This window comes from Budorcas taxicolor, chromosome 21, assembly GCF_023091745.1.
Source record: "Budorcas taxicolor isolate Tak-1 chromosome 21, Takin1.1, whole genome shotgun sequence".
Classification (NCBI taxonomy): Eukaryota; Metazoa; Chordata; class Mammalia; order Artiodactyla; family Bovidae; genus Budorcas; species Budorcas taxicolor.
Genome location: NC_068930.1, coordinates 65,142,423 through 65,155,750, shown reverse-complemented (window position 1 = coordinate 65,155,750; position 13,328 = coordinate 65,142,423).

Here is a 13,328-nt window from a genome sequence, read left to right as displayed (position 1 = left end):
AGCCAGGCAGGACAGAGGCCAATGGAATGGCAGGAGAAACGCAGTCTTCATCAAACCATAGATTGCAGGGGTGGGGGGAACATTCTCCACCAAACAGGAGACTTGGAACCCAAAGGAGCTTAGAGTGGGAAATACCTCCAAGAGCCCCTTTCAATTGGCCTCATTTTATTGATGGAAAAACTGAGGCCCAGAGAGAAGACAGAATTTTCTGAAAGAGACACAGTCAGTTGTGGGTTTCGTTTTGGGCTTTGTGTTTGTTTGGCTTTTTTGCTTTTATATGCAATTATGTGTGTGAGTGCATGCTCGGTCACTCAGTTGTGTTTGACACTTTGTGGATCCCATGGACTGTAGCTGGCCAGGTTCCTCTGTCCATAGGATTCTCCAGGCAAGAGTACTGGTGTGGGTTGCCTATTCCTTCTCCAGGGGATCTTCCTGACCCTGGAATTGAACCTGGGTCTCCTGGGTTTCCTGCTTTGGCAGGTGGATTCTTTACTTCTGCGCCACCTGGGAAGCCCATGTGCAACTACAGTGGTGTTTAATTTTTGTTCATATAGGTAAAGAAAGATCCAGGAGATCCTTCGAAGGTCAGTCTTATCCAGGCCAATATTCTGCTAAGCACTGTGTGGAGGGGGGGAAAAAAAAGCTGAAGGTGTGGTCCTTGTCTTCAACATGCCTACATACTGCTGGGAATAAAAAGACTAGATCCCATGCTGAACACTTAGCGGACTTCTAAGCAAAAGCAAACTGTAATGAGAACTTAAAGTGTAGGGTAGTCTGCAGCCTCAGAGAAAGCCATGTGAGGTGCACACGGATGATGAATGGACCATCAGCCTGTTCACAGGAATCCCCAGGATCAGCATCACATCAGGGGTGGGGATTGAGTGTATCCTCTGACTTGTACCTTTCTTTCACTTCACTCTGAGTCTATTTCTGTTTTGTTTTTTTTTTCCCAGCCTGTGAGATCTGTTCCCTGACCAGGGACTGAACCCATGTCCCCTGCTGTGGAAGCTCAGAGTCACAACCACTGGACTGCCATAGAAGTCCCTGAGCCCATACATGACTGCCCTGCCCAAGCTGTGAGAAATATAAAAACCTCACCAGTCTGTATAGGAAAGCAGAGAAAAGATGCAACCTAAGGGTTCAAAATGTGCATCTCTTAAAAAGTCAACTGAGGCCAAAAATTTTCCAGGAGTCATGTACAGATGTGAGAGTTGGACCATAAAGAAGCCTGAGCACCAAAGAATTGATGCTTTTGAACTGTGGTGCTAGAGAAGACTCTTGAGAGTCCCTTTGATGGCAAGGAGATCAAACCAGTCAATCCTAAAGGAAATCAACCCTGAATATTCATTGGAAGGACTGATGCTAAAGCTTCAACACTTTGGCCACCTGATGGAAAGAGTCAACTCACTGAAAATGACCCCGATGCTGGGAAAGACAGAGGGCAGGAGGAGAAGGGAGTGACAGAGGATGAGATGGTTGGACGACGTCATTGACTCAATGGACATGGGTTTGAGCAAACTCCAGGAGATGGTGACAGAGAAGCCTGGCGTGCTCAGTCCATGGGACTGCAAAGAGCTCGACACAACTGAGCAACTGAATAACAAAGGCTAAAAAGCAGCTGTCCTTCCCTCCCCCAGCACAATTAGCAAATCGATTAGCAAAGCAGCTGTCTATGTTAGACTTGCACATCTTACAACTTGGACACCTCTTACCTGAATTAGTTTCCTAACCTGTAAAAAAGAGGTTATAGTAACAAAGCCTACTTCACAAACTCTCGGTGTGACAACATTTTACTGGGGACACATGAAGCCTGCTGAAGCCAAAGGCATCTAGGATGATCTGGTTCATGCTTTGAAAACAGATTCACAAGCATGGCCATGAATTGGTTGGTACCCAGGAATGATCCGTAAAATTGCCACGCAGAGGCGTGCTATGCACCTGCAGAGGCGGAACCCAGCCTCAGCCATGGGCGGTGTGACCTTCTCTCCAGAGCTCCGGAAGACTTGGTTCATGAGATTCAGGGCTGAGCTGCCGAGAAACAAGTTGCAAGCCAGAGGGCCAGATAAAGAGACTCTCAACTGGAGCCTTGATAGTCTTCCCTCCTTCCCGAGTCTTCCTCTCACCTTTTACACCAACTCCCTTTGTAACAATTGCAGGAAATACTTTCAAATCAGCCCGTGCTCCTTTGGAGGACAAACAGTTAAGGCTTACTGTGAAGCTGGCGTTGCTCTCTCTTGAATGCTCTTAGCCTCCTCTTAAAGAAATGAGAGGGACTTTCCTGGTCCAGTGGCTAAAACTCTGCACCCCCAATGCAGGGGGCCTTGGTTCAATCCCTAGATTCTGTGTGCCACAACTAAGACCTGGCATAACCAAATAATAAATAAGTATTTTTTTAACAAAATAAAGAAATGAGAATTAGGGCAACGATTTCATGTCCATTTGTTTATAAAAAGGACTCAGAGGCCAAGATTGGGCTTTTGGGAAATCACATAAGTTAGCTTCCTTTGCCAGCCCTGGTCCAGAGCTGGCTAGCCTAGCTCTGGCTATCCTCAGGAATTTGTTTAGCCCCCTGGCATCTTATTCTAAAAAACCTGCCATAGCCAGGGAGGTCATGACCTGGAAGACTTTGGGTAGCCAGCAATTAGTCCTAATCCAAAGAAGAGGTTTGGATATTGGCCCCTGAGAGCTACAAGAACCTTCCAGTCCCACCCATGTCGCCATGATCTGGGCTCCCTGTCATAGTTTATTAAGGAAATGACAACAGGAGTTGTCACTTCAGAGTCTCCTCCCAATAAGGGGGAGAGACGACAGGCAGAAATAGCTTCTGTCTTGAGGAACCCCTTGACCGTCAGGTTCCTCTCTTCACTGTCTGTCTGCTCAGGGCTCGTCAGAGGGTTTGCGTTTCAACGTGGCCACTTTCTGGCAGGGACTCTTGAACAAGTCACTGAATTTCTCTGAATTCTTAGGCTTCAGGTGGCAACCCTAGTCCCACAGGGCTACTTGGATTACTGAGTGAGAGATGCAGAGAGTGCCAAACGGGACTTGGTACACAGTCAAGGACCCCTGTGTTCAGTCCCTCACCCTGAACATTCCTGTCATAGCAACTGGCTCCTTCCACTGGAAGGTGTGGGACCTTGGACAAGTATATAACAGCTCTGGGCCTCAGTTTCATTATCTATAAAATGGGAACCATAATATTATCTGCTTAAAGGATTGTCGACGCAAGGAGGACATTTAGCGCAGTATTTCCTGATAGCTCAGCTGGTAAAGAATCTGCCCGCAATGCAGGAGACCCGGGTTCAATTCCTGGGTCAGGAAGATCCCCTGGAGAAGGGATAGGCTACCCACTCCAGGGTTCTTGGGCTTCCCTTGTGGCTCAGCTGGTAAAGAATCCGCCCACAATGCGGGAGACCTGGGTTCGATCCCTGGGTTGGGAAGATCCCCTGGAAAAGGGAAAGGCTACCCACTCCAGTATTCTGGCCTGGAGAATTCCATGGACAGTCCACGGGGTCACAAAGAGGTGGACATAACTGAGCGACTTTCATTTTCACTAGTCCATCAAGTCTTAGTAAATGTTAGCTGGGATCCACCTTGGTACTCCTCAGGGCGGAATTTCTTTATTCCCTGAACTCATGCTGACAAGCATTACCCCACATCGTGGACTGTGGCTCTAGGCAGGTATCAAGACATGGCCCCAGCTTTCAGAGAGCTCGGTTCCCAGGTGGGGTGACACAGCAACAGGGCGAGTGCTAAGAGATACAGCCGGAGTGCTGCAGGAGTGCAGGGGTCAGACCCAGTCTCAGGGGTCAAAATGACTTTCTCAGAAGATGATGCCTAAGCCACAGCCTACAGGAGTGCAAGCCGGCCCAGCCCAAGAGGGACAGACGGAGAGTGGCCGAAGGGAGGGCGGGCCCTGCTCCACTGCCCTCATCTGACCCCTCCTACCAGAGCCTGTGGTGATGAAGAAGACTCTCAGAATCCCTTGAACAGCAAGGAGATCCAACCAGTCCATCCTAAAGGAAAATCAGTCCTGAATATTGGAAGCACTGATGCTGAAACTCAAGTTCCAATACTTTGGCCACCCGATGTGAAGAGCTGACTCATTTGAAAAGACCCTGATGCTGGAAAAGATTGAAGGTGGGAGAAGAAGGGGACAACAGAGGATGAGATGGTTGGATGGCATCACTGACTCGATGGATATGCGTTTGAGCAAGTTCTGGGAGTTGGTGATGGACAGGGAGGCCTGGCATGCTGCAGTCCATGGGGTCGCATAGAGTCGGACACGACTGAGCGACTGAACTGAACTGAACCAGAGCCTCTGGCCTGGGAAGTGCGGACGGGGTCACGCCCCTCCTGATGCACAGCCACGCCCCCCTCACCTGGCCTCTCTGCGTGGGATGTGCCGCTCCGGGTCTCCCGGGGAAGGGGGACCGTTCCCTCCAGGGTGGAGGCCAGCAGCTGACCATCACCAGCGTGGGGAGCTGGCCGGGCAGCAGGCGGGGAGCGGTGTCCCTGCATCACGGATGCCCAAGGCCAGCTGCTCTGGACAAGCCCCACCGCCCGCCCACCCCCCACCCCGGGGAAGCTGCGCACACACCCAGGTCCCCACCCCTCAGTCGGAGGCTGCGCTGCGGAGTGGCTTGCGTTTGGGAGCCAAGGTTCCGGGTAAGGTTGTCCAGGGGTCGGGGAGCAGGGACCCTGAGCTGTGTGCGTCTTGCCCTCTAGGGCCACACGCCTCTGGGGTCTTTCTAGCCAAGGTTCCCAAAGATTTGTCCTCATTTCTCCTCTCCCCGCCTCCCCCCTAGACCTCCCCTCCCCATTGAGAGATGTTTATTGTTGGCGGGTACCCTCCCCTCCAGCCTTCCGCGGAGGCTGTAACAGCAGACGCCCGAGTCAGGAGGACGGGCGCTGCCCCGCAGCCCGTGGGGCTGTCATCTCCGGGGTCTCCCGCTCGGGTCACAAGGTGCCTTCGGTCAAACGGTAGCCTCTCCCACCAATGACGACAGCAGACACCTCCCACTTCCCCTCCACGACTTGGGGACACTGAGACCGATCCAGTCACCGATCCAGTCACCGGGCACAGGGATCACAGGACAGGAAGAGGGAGGGAGCAGCGAGCCCAGGCACAGGCTGGCTGTGGGTCGTGGCTGGGAGGTGGCGATGAGGGCAAGGTGGGGGTGGCCGTGTCTCTCAGTGAATAGGCAGAGCGGCTTCTAGCCTTAATAAAGACTGGTAAACATTCTGCTTAGCAAAGCCGAGCCCCCACAGTGACGGATGTCAAGGGCTGAAAGGCTTTCTGGGGGAGGACCCAGCAGAGACGTGGGCCCCTGTCTTCCTAGGTGATGTCACAGCCCCCACACAAGTGTCAGAAGGGAAAGGGCACACGGCTCACAGCCTCAGCTGGCCTCTGTGACAGATCACAAGCCCGGTGAACTTGTTTCAGGGACCTGGGACCCAGAACAGCGACGAGATAAGTGCTACTAGTGCAGACCTGGGGGGTCGTAGGCAAGTGGGGGCGGCCAGGCTGGGGGGGAGGGCGGCAGTCTGGCTGCAGGGGTAGCGGCTCCTGACTGCGTGCTGAGCCCCAGCGCGGGGAACAAACAGGTTCAGTCAGGATCACGGGATTTGGAAGATAATCCTTCGTGGGGCTGAAAGAGCTGTTATGAGGTGGGGGTCCACAGAGCCCATCTTACAGGGCAGGGTGGTCTGCCCCCAACAGGCAGGAGAGTGTCCTGAGCCGTAGTCAGAGTAGAGGTGAGCAAGACGGAGGGCTGGACCCTGGATCTGGAATGAAACGTGGAGCCAGGGCCAGGGGATGGCAGTGGGAGGGCCCGAGGTACCCCAGCGCAGGCTGGTCACTGGCAAAGGGCTGTTCCTCCCGGCCGCCCACACGGTGAGGTCTGCAGGGAGAGGCAGTGGTCTGGAGGCAGGGTCCGGGGCGAGGCCGAGGGAGACTGGACACTGCCGTGTTCTTTCCGTTTGTGCCCCAACCCCCACGTAAGGTATAACTCCCTCAGAGCTTGGACCGGGTCTGAGGCCCCTTCACAGCAAAGCTTCGACGTCTCCTGGTTCCCGACTGACCAGCCCTGGCTCCGACTGCAACAACTCCCCTGCTGTTTCACCCTCATGCCAAGATGCTTCTCTCAACCCCAGCTCCTGCTCAGGCATGAGGAACTCTGGGACCATCCTCACTCTTTGCTGCTTCAGAAAAATGTTGTCCCCTCTTGCTCTGCACCTCGCACTGCCACTGCCTCACTGGAGACCTGTCCACTATGAGAGAGGGCTCCTGCCATTTTGAAAGCACCAGGTTGTCTCCCTTCGGGGCCCTCTAGTGTGACCTGTGACTCATTTGTTTTGTTGGCCATCATTATTCCCTGTGGACGACAAGCTTGCCTAACAGGGGCTGTTATAATGCCAGTTTCGTTGACCACAGATACCCAGGGCCTCTACACAGCTGTTGAATGAGTCAGTGTCTCAAAGCAGAAAGGGCCTGGGCTTTGGAACCAGACAGCTTGCACCCATACTGGCTCCACTGCTGCTTAACTGTGACAGAGTTGTCACTGTGGCTAAGGGTGGTGACACCCGGGAGGGCCCCAGAGTGCCCAGCACAATATGGACACTCAGTGAATCTCAGCTACTGCAGACTCTAGGTACTCTGCTGTCTTAATTGGCTTTAAAAAAAGGCAAGAAATCACCTTCATATGGAAAATTAACATTTCTTAAAAAAAAAAATCCTAACTTTAGACAAGCTAATTGTCAAGTGCATGTGAATGAACCAGCCACAGCCTGAACTTCTCCAGCACTAATAAATACCCCTTCACTTCCTCTAGACTCTTCCAAGTTCATCTCCCACTGCAGACTGTCTTTGCAGATTTCCGTCCCTCTCACTTCCAGTAGGCCAGCTGTAAGGACATCCAGATAGCAGAAAATGCATTTGAGCTGTTCTGAAATGACAAGTCTAGGCAAAAAAAGAAAAAAAAAGAGCTAATAACCCTGCTTTCCAATAGCCAAAGAAACATACTAAAAAGCAAGTGTCAAGTGGGAAAACACAAGGGCCTATTTCAGGATTACGTCCTTAGAATAAAGCAAGTTTGAATGCAAACTGACTGAGACTACAGGCAAGGCGTTTCTCAAACTAAGCCTGGTCTCATCTGTAAACGGTGGCGCCATCTGCTATGTCGGGACCAATCTCATAGGGTGTTCTAATGGTGACACTTACTGCTTGACACCACACTGTCCGAAAGGCTTCCCAGTCCCACTGTTTGAAGCCTCAGGCGGAGCACTGGGATGCTGTGCCCCTCTGAAGCTGTGCCCCTCTGAAGCTGTGCCCTGCACTTCTCTTGGCACTCAGGCAGAGAACGTTTCCTGATGAAGAGGCCAGTCTGCCCCCTTCCCACATTAATTAAAAGAAAGGAAGACAAGAAAGAGGGCTTTGCCCGACTCCAGACTTTCTCCAAGTCAAGAAAGTAAGTGCTTGGTGTCAAGCAGTGTCACCGTTAGAACACCCTATGAGGTTGGTTCCGACATAGCAGATGGCGCCACCGTTTACAGATGACTCCAGACTTTCTCCAGAGAAGGGAGATTCTCTGGTCCTGTCCAAATTTCCTATCAGGAAGACAGCTTTGGGAATGGGTGGGGGGTGGGGGGGGCGGGGTCTGTCAGATATTCCTGTGCTGTCTGCAGTTGGCCTCTGTGCCTTCTACCAAATTCAAATTAGGTTTAACAAAGTCCTTAAAAATCTGTTTCTCTAGACATGTTATTTACTCGTTAATCCACGTTCAATTCCAAAAAGAAATAAAAGACAGAAAGAATTATGTTTTACTTGGAAGCCGAAAAGAAAGCTTTAAACAACTTGCCCAGGGTCACCAAGCTCTGGTGGACAGGATAGGATTAGTACTTCCTGAAGACCTGGGCTTTTTGTTTTGGCCACCAGACCAGGTTCTCACCTTCAGCACCACATATTACCACAGGCAATGGCTTCAGAAGCATAAAGGCTCAAGATCTGATGTAACCTTGAGTACAATTCAACTGCAAGGCTAAGTTCTGGCAATACTCAACCTATAAATCAGAGGGAAACTACTTAGAACCATCCTTTTCTTCCCCTCCCATTATTATAGGAAGCTTCAGTGAGGAATGTTCAGGCTGCTCACAGCTATAGATAAAAAATTTCAAGAAACTAACTGGTGACAGTATTTGGTTCAAATAATGATTTACAAACAAAATCCAGATGATTTTGATTTACAAACAAAAATCAGATTGACCTGACACAAAGTTTAATAGACTACCGCATTTAACCCTTTCCAATGTGGATTTCCTAAACCCTACCTTGGACCAAAGCTCAAACTGCCCTACGCCATTTGTCTAAGAACTAAAACGGTCAAAACTTTAAGGCCAAATGAGTGTTGCTGAGTAAATGTTGAAGTGCAAAATCTGACTGCACCTCTCCCAAACAGGCATTCTTTACGCTACCAGCACAGAAAAGCTGTTCGTCAAATGTTTCAGTTCAGCTACATGATAAAACAGCAGTCAATACGGGATGTCTTAATGAACAGCCTTGCTGAAGACTGTTCCCTAGCAGGTGACAAGCCTGACACAGATGATCCAGTATCTTATGAGATTCAATTCCTAAACCAGGGACTAGGCACCTCTAGCACAATGCCACTTTCACAAACGGCAGCTCAAGTCTTCTACTGAACAAGAAGCCTACACCCCATGTCTTATTCTCCATGAGGCTCCGCCTTCCAATTGGCTCCGGTGTCTGGTCACGTCTCAAACACCAGGTGGGATTCTCCCTACCCTGTCTTCTCTTCATGGAAACCAGTATGACAGGTTTCAAATAAAATACCACTCAAGTCAGAGCCCCTGAGATGCTTTAACTTCTAATCCTTTACTCGTGGAAGCTCCACTGACGTCAGCAAACCAAAAATCACAAGAACTTACAAATAATTCTGAATTAATGACATTTTCCTACCAGCCATTACTAATAAAAAATTAACTCACTAGGATATAAATCCCATGAAGCCAGCAAGTTAAAAAAGTGCTGACCTAGAGCTCCCTGGTAGCTCAGCTGGTAAAGAATCTGCCTGCAATGCAGGAGACCCTGGTTTGATTCCTGGGTTGGGAAGATCCCCTGGAGAAGGAAACAGCCACCCACTCCAGTACTCTGGCCTGGAGAATCCCTTAGCAGAGGAGCCTGGCAGGCTACATTCCATGCTAAGAGTTGGATCAGAGAGAATTTGAAAACATTACTGAACAGACAAGAGCAAAGGGGACATTATTTACCTCACCTTATTATAGATTTACTTCCCCTTTATCTCAACTCTATTATCCTTTTTAAAAACTTCACTGTTAGCCACTTCAAAGGTCTAAGCTATTTAAAACTCTTCTGGAAATACAGTAAAATTTTCAACCTCTCCCATAGCCTGTTGGCTTAACAACAATCAAATCCAAAACTCTTCATAAAAGTACTACAAGGCTGGGACTTCCCTGGTGGCCCAGCATTTAAGAATCCACCCTCCATTGTGGCAGACCTGAGTTCAATCCCTGGTCGGGAAACTAAGATCCCACATGCCACAGAGCGACTAAGCCCGCGGGACTCCAACTAGAGAGCCTGTGTGTTATAACTACTGAGCTGGCACACTCTAGAGCCCGTGCTGTAACAAAAAGACCCCAAGTAACAAAATGACGGAACAAAGACCCAATGCAGCCAAACAAGTGAAAATGAAAAACAAGAGCTCTGAATTAAAAAATTTTAAAGAAAGTACTACAAGGCCAAGAAGCAGCTGATGGAAAACACTTCTAGCCACCACAGCATCTATTTTATAGATTTCAGTTTACACAGCTGTGATCAGAACCAACCCTGGGAAGTCTGGCCAATGAACCTTCTTGGGAGATCCAGGGGACACCAAGAACAAACCCGGCGATGAGAGAACAGGTTCTCAGACACCCGGAGGTTCAAGGTGATGTGATTCAAGGCAGGCTCACTGCATCAAGGCCCTGCAAACATCCACCTTATTTCCTCCCAAATCAAAAGTAAGCCCAACAGAACAAACATGCAGAAATCCATTTTGAAGGTCTCACATTCAAGGAAGTACAGATCGGTCAGAACCTGCTTCTAAAGGTAACAGTAAGATTACTGAAGATCACTTAGAGGGGTGGAATGGGAGGTGGGAGGGAGGGGACAGATGTATATTTATGGCTGATCCATGATGATGTATGGCAGAAATCAACACAATATTGTAATTATCTAATTAAAAATAAATTTAAAAAAAGAAAAAGATGGCTGCAGATCAAGGAAATCACTGTGAGCCCAATCTAAAATTTTAACTACTGCCTTGAAAAGGCAAGGATGAAATAGGGACTCCTCCCTCCGTGGAAATGGATGAGCCTGTCATGAGTACAATGAACTAGATACCCCATTAGGTTCCTTCTCTGAGATTTTATCAACACATTGAAAAATAAAAATGTAAGCCTTGTGATAGATACACATACTTAGAATTCAACTGTTGATTGGCACAGGCAAAAACCATACTTGCAAAATTAACTTTTTCAAAAACTTTCGTTGTCAAGAAACTAAATTGTCCACATTTGGGTCATTTATTTAACAAGACAAAGGCCACAACAATACAGAAGAGAAGTCTGTCCAAAATAGTCACATATTCAGGAAAACTAAAACAGAAGACATGTGACCTAGGATGATTTAAAAAATAAATCAGCAGAATCTCTATCTTTAAAGGAGTGTTATAGAGTGACAAAAATCCTCATTGACTCTCAAGGAGACCACACAAAACAGAACAGCATAACCAAATACCACTCACTCAAGCTTATTAGGAGTGATAGATGAAAAATATATACAATTATAATCACTATGACCAAGATACTTAACATCCCATAACCGATACTTAACTGAACAAGCAGCCAGTGCTTATTCTCAAAACCGTCAGAGACCTGACTCCCTTAAGACTTCAAGGACTTAGGCTTTCTGTAAGAACCTTAATATTTTATAAATAAAACCTAATTTTACTAAATCAGATTAGAATGAATTATGAGTGCTTTTAAGAGTTTGCAAAGATAATTACAGTTGGGAAGTGTGTCACATTCACAAATATATTTGTCCTGAACATGCCATAAACATAGATTAAAAATGGAAATGTGAGACCAAGTCTAAATTAAAGAGCTGCGGTAACCTAGTAGTACGCTAACGCTCCTTCTAATGGTCTTGGCACAGGGTCCAGGCACGGTCGGCTCGCCGCTGGGGGCGGCTTTCTTGGCTGTGAAGGCAGATCATGCCCTCTGTCACTCATGGGGAGTAGTTCTGCCCAACTGTCTCTTCTCGACAACTTTATCATCAATCTCTTTATTAACAGCTCCACTGCAGTCAGAAAACGCAAACAAGGACCAGTTTTCATGCCAGATTTCTGGAAATCACATAGCACCAGGCACCACACAGTGTGAAAGTTTGTAAGGAGGGTGTTGTGCCAAGAGAAAGACAGCATCCACAAGGAATAAGCACAAAGTTGGGATATTTTACGTTATTATATTAAAATACATCTACCCACTTTCTTATGTCTAAAATCCTGAAAACAACCTACTCAACATCCACGTTTGTGTACAGGGACTGAAATGGGGCACAGTAGTGATACAAGATCACTTTACTTCCCACAGATAACTTTGTTATTCTGCCTTTCCATAAAATTGATAACCCCTCATATATCATGATTAGAAAACATACAGGGCTGAGACAAATGTCTGCAATGACCTGAATGAAACTCATAAAACTGACATTTTTGAACTTTAAATACATATTTTGGGACTGAAATCTGTTGAATCAAAAAAATAGCTTTAATTAATGGAAGCGTTCCTAAACAGCTTATTTGTAGAGACTTTATATATACATTTTAAAAATTGGGTCATACTCACATGACTAATATGAAATTTAAAACACCCAAGTTAACTATAAACTGAGTATAATGTTTGGTAGTTCTAAATATTGAGATGCATGGTACTTAGATTAGTGATACTTCATCACTGGAACTGTTAATTATACCACTCAGCCTGTGACTTAACAGATCAGGATTTACCTTTAATTCCCTTTTAATCTGTTTTATATTTCAATCTATTGACACAATTGTTTGAAGAATATTCTACATCTATAAGTAAAACAAATTTTTATGTTTTTAAGATTCTGATACTACAACTGAATTTACACTGTTCTAAATAATGCATTTTGCTATAGTGTGTCTTAGGTAAATTGTCTTAGGGCTGTGATCTCTGTGCTCAGGTAGAAAAGGACCTGAGTGTTAAGTTCAAGGCCAGGGTCAATCAGCTCTGGGGCTTCTAGAACTGTTTATTCTGTAAAGTTGAAACAAAACCAACAAACTCTTTCCCTGGTCAATTCTGGGACCCATTAAGGACTTTGAAAGATTTAACATAAATCCATTCTTCCCACTAAAAAATAAAAATAACACGTGTAAACAAAAACTCTACGCTGGGTGGCAAGGAGGAAACTATTTTTGATAAGGCATTATCTTGTACCTTGGGAATATCATAGTAAAAACTACAAAGCTTTGATTGGAGCACACACACCAACTGTTCTGTTCTTCATTTCACCTATTAGTGAAATCTGAAGAGATCCCAAACAGGAAAAAAGTGACTGCATGGCCTTATTTACATTATTGTAAAGTATGATTATTTTTAACATCAACATTTTAAGTATTAGGTGGCTAAACTCGATAAAACTCTAAACAAAACTGTGCCCATTGTAAATGTGGTTTGCAGCTATCTGAAAACGTGAAGCATTTAAAAAGATGACCAAAGTACAATTACAGTCACAACCTATCACATAAATGTGAGCTTTCTGAAACAGGAACTTGTGCACAACCGCAACTCTACCCTTTCAAGCAAAGTCCTATGAAGTGAGACAGGACTGGGAAAGGAACAATGTTACTTAAAATTCCATCCCGTTCAGCAAATGTGTATGGTTTGATCAGCTGCAATGAATTTCCCAGAACATTAAGACAAAAGCATGTCTCTAAGGAAGAAAAGCTGAAGTTGAAATGACTTTCCAAGTATTTGAAATCATTTCTAGAATTAAGTACATACAATCACTTCTGCAATACATGGCTCAGAACTACTGATGCCATCGTTCTTGGTGCCAAAACCTACATAAAATGTCACAAGAATTTTCAAACTGACAAGTACGGAGTAAGAATGAATAAATTGATTTTACAAATGAGAAACATATTACACATAATTAAACAGACCACTTGTCTCTCTATGACTGAAGGTCATGTTTATTACAGAACACACAATTCCCCACCCCCCACTCC